The sequence below is a fragment of the Fukomys damarensis genome, unplaced genomic scaffold, assembly GCF_012274545.1.
Source record: "Fukomys damarensis isolate Sample0158 unplaced genomic scaffold, DMR_v1.0_HiC HiC_scaffold_33, whole genome shotgun sequence".
NCBI classification, from domain to species: Eukaryota; Metazoa; Chordata; class Mammalia; order Rodentia; family Bathyergidae; genus Fukomys; species Fukomys damarensis.
Window position 1 is genome coordinate 22,511,314 of NW_022900945.1, and position 8,566 is coordinate 22,519,879.

Here is an 8,566-nt window from a genome sequence, read left to right on the forward strand (position 1 = left end):
ATATATGCATATGTGTGTATATATATATATATATATATATATTTGTACCTACCACATATTTCATTTTTAAAAGCCAAAAAGGATAAAGTAAGTTTATAATGAACCTTCAAAGTTGCACCATGAAAAAAATTCATTGCTTTAATTTTTGTTCTTTTATGAAATTTTATCCTAAGGAATCACTGAAAAATGGCTCAGACAGTATAAATTCAGCGTAGTTAAAATTACATAAGTGAAAGCAGTGATTATTCCTTCTTTTTTAATCTTTCTTTTTCATTTGGTGGTAAGGTAGTAGCAGGGTGTAGAATGGATGTAGCAGAGATGGTGAATGTGCCACCCCCTAGAGGTAATGTACACAAGGAGAAAACTAAATTGAATACATTCACATTAATCTTAAAACTATTATATTTTTAGAAAGGAAATTTAAATTTTAAATATGTATATGGCATTTTTAAATCACATGCTACACATGGCAACTCAGAAAAATGAGTATGAAAATGTTTCATAAGGTTTCTCTCTTCTTTAAGTTATTGTAAACATAAAAGCCTGTTTTTTTTTTTCCACTAGTGACCGTTCGCCTCCTCGGTAAACAAAGCTGTTTTACAATGTTCCATTTTCCTTAATGAGAAGGAAAAAAATATGTTCTCCTTTTACTCTATTTCTCTATTTGCTCCTCTAACATATAAATACCTCAAGGAGAGAGAAATAGCTATACAGCTAGTATCTAAAAGAAAGAAATTTTATAGTTTTCTGAAAACATTTGCCAAGACTTACCATTGATGAGTTGGTTACATGATAAAATACTATGATAATGTTCAGCTTTAAAAGCCAACCATGTGAAATCCAATATGAGCATAAGCTAACTTACAGGTCCCCATAAATGTTTCCCACCTAGAAAGAAAACGCAATCTAATCAATTTAGTTTTTCCCTGCCCTTGGGGTCACAACCTAAGCCTGCACTCATCAGGAACTTCCTCACCTCTGCCTCACTGACTCTGTGAACTGAAGCTTCTTCAGTTCCAGTCCTTTTCCCCATTTTTAGCTTTCTTCATGTAGCTATTTCTAGCTATAAATCCATCCTTGATATCTAGCCCACAAACCTTAGTGCTTCATACCAATGGCTTTGGTAACTTGGTGGTCGACCTGTAATTCTAACACACTTGTTCTCAAAATTTCCATCACAGATGAACCAAACATTCAACTTTACATCTTTTGCTTCCATTTTTTATCTTTACCAGCTGCTGCCTACGCTTGGTACTCCTTCAAGTATTAACTCCTAAATGCTACTAATGGTGAGATATTAAATAAATTATTTCATCTCTTTAAGCTTTGTTTCTTATATATGAAAAAATAACACAGAGAATATAGTGCATCATAGGTATTGAGATTATATTTGCAAAAGACTTAATGAGGATAGATTCTGGCACATAAAAATTATCTTCTTCATCACATATGATTATTAGTAATTTCTTTCTCTAAGCGAATGGAATCCCCGTGTACATTTCCTCTTGGTTTTCCATTATCTTCCTGCTTCCCTGTAAACTTTGTGGGGTTTTGTTCTTTGACCCATCCTTTAAGTGACACCGTTCTCCATTATTCTATCTGATGACATATTATGATTTAGTGTTCCTATAAAAGTATGCATCTTTTTAGTTATAAATAAACACCAGGAGAAACAAGTTAGTGATTGACACAGATGGCAATATTCTGATGTGTCTTCTATTACCCCTTCAAATTGTATTCTCTGTAATAGGATTTATATTTCCTCATCGAGATTTTCCTCCTCAGGGATCTTGTCTTCTCACACACACAAAAAAAGAATGACTGTATTGTGTGTTATTTTCTGCTCCTCAAAAAAGAATTTCTTTAAGAAAAAGTGCATGCTATACACCTTTGGTTTTCGCAAACAGTTGTTCTTCTATCAAATCTTTTACAAGTGAAAAAAATGGCAACTTCTCTTTTCAAGTTTCAAATCCCAGGAACAGGTAGCTTTCAAGAATTAAACCTATCCTGTTTTCTTCTAAGTAGAAAGCAGTTACAATCTGTCCGGCAAAGTACAAAACTTGCACAAGGAAAAAGCCTTGTAGAACATGAAGCTACTCAGGGATCTGAAACAAATGAAAAGGTGGATCTCTTAGGCAAGGCCTTTCCTTAATGTGTCCTGCTGTGGCTATAAGGAAACACAGGCTGAAAGAGAATCTGCACAGCAAGCTCCTGGCCCACTGAGAAGTGACTCCATGAATGCCAGACCCACCCCGTCATGACTGCAGTGTAACCCTGCACATCTGCATCCACCAGAATCAGAGCTGCAGGTCACCAATGCCCTACCTACTGCTGCTAGGAGTACACTTCCCTTGGTCCCTTTCTGTCTGCTCCCTCCCAGCCAGACTGCTTGAGGTCGCTCCGCCAATTCACAGCCTGTTTTGCAGTGGTGACTTCACCTGTGTGTCAGGGAAGAATGGGTGGACTGGTGGTCCTGCCTCTCAAATTCCAATGCTAGTGTCCCTGCAGTGTTTTCAGCTCCATCACTTCACTCCCAAAGAAATCCCCCTCTCTCCCTTTTCTCTTTCCATTTCTTTCTCGTCTGTCGCATCACTCTTAGACCTGACCCTGAGCCAAGATGTCCAAAATCACATGTGAAATACAAATGACTCTTATGTGTACATAGTTCCATGACAAACTTCTTTTCTCTATGAGCTTAACTGAAAGAGAGAAGAATGGAGAAATGGCGTTTAAGTAAAGCAAGCCTTTTTGGCATTTCTTGCTTTTGGTATAAGTAGTGAATCTTTCTTTTGAAACACAACCCTACCCTACTCCAAACTTGTTTGTATGGACACATGCACATATGTACACAAAATGCATTTTGAAAATTTAAAAATATCATAATTTTGTTTGAGTCCATAGGTGTACTTTGTAGATTTTATTTAAAATTACAGTGGACAACAGGAAAGAAAATATGATCTGACGTTGTAAAGAGAAAAGCCAAAACATAAGTTGGTCCAAAGAAACTGGAATAAAAAATACAAACAGATAAGTCTTAAAAGGAGCAAAGAGCCCCAGCATGAGCCTGGGCCAAGAGGCCTTCAGATGGGTTTCCCCTGGGGTGAAGGCCCAACCCCACTGCTGCTACTGCCTGGCCTCTCACAGTCTTTAGGGAGTGGGTATGAATGGTGGAAGCAAAGTATTAGAAGGAGGTTGTGGGAAGCTTTTCCCTGGGATTGCTGAAAAACAAGAAACAATGCGTGCAGGCAGGGCTTGTGTATGATGGGACAAATTCCCTCAGGCTATTCCAAATGTTATTCTGTATCAACTAAAAGCATAGACATTCATACACAATGATTCTCCCATGAAGTACTAAGATCATTCAGTTTCTGGCAATGTGTATGGGTCCTCTAGCCTTCCTGTGACAGTAGCATCTTCCTGAAAGTTTGCAGTGACAAATAGGATCTGAGTTAAATAAAGGGTGAAGTCTGTGTGCTTCTACTTTCAAACAATCCTAAATGAAGTCTGGCTTCCAGAACCTGACTCTGAGATCAAGACTGTATTGCCCATGTGCTTTTTTATGATGTACTTTTAGGAGAGATCAGTACGCTTGTGAAGAAGCATGGCAGCGAGACGAAAGAACCAACCGATGGAGTGATTTCCAGACCAGACTGTGGAGAATGCCTTCAGATTGATGCCACAGGAGTGTGCAGAATGTGAAATGCTTAGTTTGGCCTGATCTGAGGAAAGCCAGTTAGACTTGTATATTCCCACAACTGCTACTCACTGTTAAGGATTTCTCAGATGTGTCTTAAATTTCCAAGACTGCTCGCTCGCTCCTCAGGTTGGCAAAGTGGCTCCAATAACTCAAAAACTTTGTAAAGAATAATCGCAGGTGCTAGGTACGGATAACAAAAATATATCACAGCCAGGAAGGGCACAAACATAGAGCAAAGGGGATTGAGAGAATCTGAGAAGAAGACTCACAATGCCTAGCTCTGTCCCTTTATTAGCCATGGCATAGCAACTGGAAATTTTAATCGTGGTGGTCAGTCTTAAGTGTGTAAGAACTGGAGAAAAGCAAACTAATAATAACTTGTAGGATTTATTTCATCTTGCTTTGTGACCAACACATTATTTTTTAAGCTGTTCAATCAGTTTAATCCTATGTTCATTCTCAATATCATTCAGATTTCTGGCCATGACCCAGGAAAAGAAGATACAGTGTAAACTCGTGACCTAGAATACCAGTGCCCCTTATATTAACTACTGAGATGTAGTGATAATTACTCATTTTTTAAAACACATGGCCATACATACATACCTATTACTACATAATAAAAGAATGAAAATAAACTGATAATTTGGCACCTTAGGTAAAACCAACAGTTCATTAAATGAACTACTTGGCAATTTTTCAAAATTAAAATTAAATAAGTCCAAAGAGTTATGAAAATTTCAATGAAGACTTAAAAAGATACATTTGTCCTAAGAGAACTTAAATAGGAGAAAGGAATGCAGAAATCAGGCTCATCAGTGCTGTTACACTAGGGAGCTACTGCGAGTTTTGATACAGAGCCAAGCAGTCAGACCCCACCCAATATTTCTCCCAGGGACAAGAACACAGCACATACAGAAACTTCACGTGTTGTTCCAGGCCCTCTAAACCTCTGTGGTGGCCAATCATTACAGATACTCTTGGCAAAGGGATTTTCACAGTTTTCATCATCTATAAAATGGGAAACAGCACATCTACAATGTACATATACTGAATCCCAAACTGCCTGTAGAAATTGAAATGTGCTAATCTTCAGTTTTCAGTTTTTCCAGTTTTATTTCTATCCCAGACTCTGCTCAGTGTAATCCAGGGAAGGGCAGCAGTTTGCTTATACTAGAGAAATACACTGTTCTCTAATGAGTCACGTTTCATGAAAGTGGTGTTTTAGTACAACAACAATGATAAAGCTCTTTTAGTGAAACAAATCTAAACTGTCTTCAGACAAACACTCTCTAGACTAGGGATGGCGAACCTTTTAGACCTTTGAATAATAACGAACAGGCAGCTGTGGCACATGTGCCATGGGTTTGCCCCTCACTGCTCTAGACCAGGAAAGACACAGCAGATACGAGTGAAAGTTTGAGAGTGGTCTTTCTCAAGATCAATATATATAGCACTTCAGTCCCCGATCCTTCATTCTTAGGTAGTTTTCTACAATTATAAATTGAGTCTGTCATAAAATAATCTTTATGTATCAATGAAGTTCCATCATGTAAAAGAATTTTCTTTTTTAGTCTTAGGAAGTAATAAATTTATACTTCTGTCTGAAACAAAATGAACATTTAGCTTCAAAACATCAAAAGAATGCTCGTTAACACCTTATAACTGAAAGGAAAATATAATGTATATTTGATAACATGAAAAAAAGTTGTCAAAAACATCTCTAAATTTTAGTATTAGAAGCTGCAAAATATAAAGAGGTACATTTGAGTTGGAAGCATTTACCGAAAATTGGTTTAATCCTTTTATAAAAAAATGAAAAGCAAAGTGAAGATAGGATTAGAAAGTCACAAAGCAAATCATTCAGTGCACAGGGCCTGGGGAGACTTGCAACAGTGCGAGCTCACTCTTCTTTAGCAATTCCTCATCATAACACACTTTTTTATCTGTCAAATATCCCTTCCCATTTGTGAGATGATACTATGAGGAAATAGAGGGTTAGTGTACAACACAATCAGGTGATTCTGGGAGTAGTTTTAATTTCCCTTCATGCTCCTGATTGGGGTCACTGCCAAACCAAGATTCCCCCTCTCCACTTCTCTTTGTAGATGAGAGATATGCTCAAGGTTAATGATGAAGACAAAAGGAACGGACAGCCTCATGACACACTCTGTCTGCTCCCCTCACGTTTATTCCTGAAAACTTCCCATTTAGCTGAAGAATACATCCCTCTGCATTTGTGTTCTGTGGAGCTATAAGTTTTTCTTTCACAATAGGCTAGTTTTCCAGAGTGTCCCTTTATCCCAGAAATCTTAATACTAGATTGCATTATAGCCAATATTTCAAGTATTTATATTTGAAAAAATGCTGACAATTTATTTTTAAAGCATTTATTTAAGTAGGATTTACTGTACAAATGAAACCATGTTTCAGTTAAGTCTTAATCAACTGCAGTGGATCCTCAAATTACAACCAGTCTCATGCATGAACAACTTGGGTTAATTAGGTTAATAGAAGATTAATCTGTCTCTTGTTATCTATGACATATACCCAGGAAAACATCTAGATCTCAGCTGTATGGATATATAACCAACTTGAGTTATAATCAGCCTTCAGAAACCGATAAAGTTCATAAGTCAAGGGTCTACTGTAGTTGTAATTTATAACCTAATCGATTAGAAGCTTGGTTTTTCCCAAGATGGATACATTTGAGAAATTACTTTCAGAAGTGCTATTATTATACAACAAGAAAAAATTAAAAATGATTGTTGCTCTGGAAGGTTTAACAAACCTGTCTTATTAATTAATACATCATTTCTAGAAAATAATGAGTAATGAACACAATCTGTAGACATAATTTATTAACATTCTTTTTTTTTCTACTCATTGGTTTATCAGTATTGAACATTCTTAGCAAAAAAGCCCATCATACATTTCACACTGACCTGCATGCTGGATCATAAGGCAAGTTTCATCCACCCTCAAAAATCAGAAGAACCCTATCTTTCTATTCCATAAAGAAAATACAATTAGGATAAATAGCAACAAAAATGTAAAGTGGCTGTGGGGGCACACCCTGCAATTCCTGTTACTGGACAGGCTAAGACAAGAGGATCAGAAAAGCCTGGACAGCTCAGAGACCCTGTTCACAAAAATAAAACAGGGTGAGAATTTTAGCTTCACATTTTGTGGGTTTAATTCCCAGTGTCAGAAAAGTTAAAAAATGTAAAACTATCCTTAAAAATATTAAAACTCACGTATCCTGATTGTCACAGAAGACATCATAATAGATATGCAAGGCTAAATAAAAATGACAGTGCCACGTCTCAAAGTACACAAGATGAAGCAAAGTTATTTGTCTGAGGAAAATTTTTAGCCCTTCATACTAGGGAGACAAGGACTGACAAATAATGAGCTAGTCATCCAGAAAAGGTGGATAAACTGAAAGAATATACAAAAACAGGAACAGAAATTGATGAATTAGAAAAATAACCTGTAAAAGCACACATAAAATCCATTTGGTCCTCTTAAAAGATGAAAAATACAGCAAAACTCTCTTGAAAGCATAATCAAGAAAGCAAAAGATGATAAATGTAGGTTTAGAAAAGAAGACATGACCAGAGGTACAGATAGAAGTGCAAAGATTAAATAAATAATTATGAATAATTTAAATATAAATTGATAAAACATAAGAACTGGAAAGCAAAGCTTCAAAAGAAATTGATTAAAAAATATTTCCACATTTTTTTCCATTTGTACAGGGGTAATGCACTGTATTAAATATGTAACATCATATCTATGTGGGTTTGATTACAGAAACTAATAAAGTATTCTCTAAATAATAAAAAAAAATAATATAAGACTACAAGACCAAGAAGCAATTTAAATATGTTCAGGGACCATTTTCATCTTCAGAATTAAGGATTATTTTAATTTTACATCATTGCCTTTTCTCTTTTACTTGCCTTTTTAGTTTTATTTTAGGATTCCCTATTTTTAATGTTCATACAGAGATTTCTTTAACTGAAATACCAAATAGTTTATCTGGTATGAAAAACTATAATAGTACACAAGATCCTAATGAGATAATTAACAGTGTGAAATAGGAAGTGAAGGGCTAAAGGTGTAGGGAAAGATGGAAGGGTGGGGGAAAGGTAATAAGGGAGAGGAAAAAAACATGAGAAAATGAAAAAATGGAAATAAAGTGTTTGTAAATGGGGAGGGGAGGAGTGGGTGAGGGAAGGCAGGGACAAGGGGAAAAAATGAGAATCAAGACCTATTATGTAAAGGTACAGAATCCCAATAATGAATGTAACTGTATTGTATACTTTGATCATACCAACAAACTCAATAAAAAGGAAAAAAAGAAATTAAGACATATCAATCTATAATTTTTTTCAAAAATTGGTACTTGATAGTGGAACAAATAGACCAATGCTATTAACTACTGTATTAAGATATAGATCTCTGAGCCAATGGCAGCTTGCTAGATCATGCAAATGCCACAACAAATAAATGGATAAAAGATGTACTCATTATAAGATGATTTTAAGAAATAAATAATTGTATTGGAAAAATTAAATTACCTTCCTCCACATTGTGTGATTGTGAATACACAGAAGATGAAAAAGATTACCAGGATAAGAGATTTAGTTTGATCACTGAGAACTCAGCGGGGCTGCTTCTTGAGCAGAAGAGAGCCTCAGGAAAACAGCAACTGAGACCTCAACAGTTATTTATCTGTAACTCAAGGACATCAGAAGCAAGATACAGAAGAAAAGCATTTTGCAACATATTGTATAGGAGTTTTTGTCAAGGGGCGGAGCCATGATGGGATGGTCAGCCTCATTTAGGCAATCTTATTTGAGC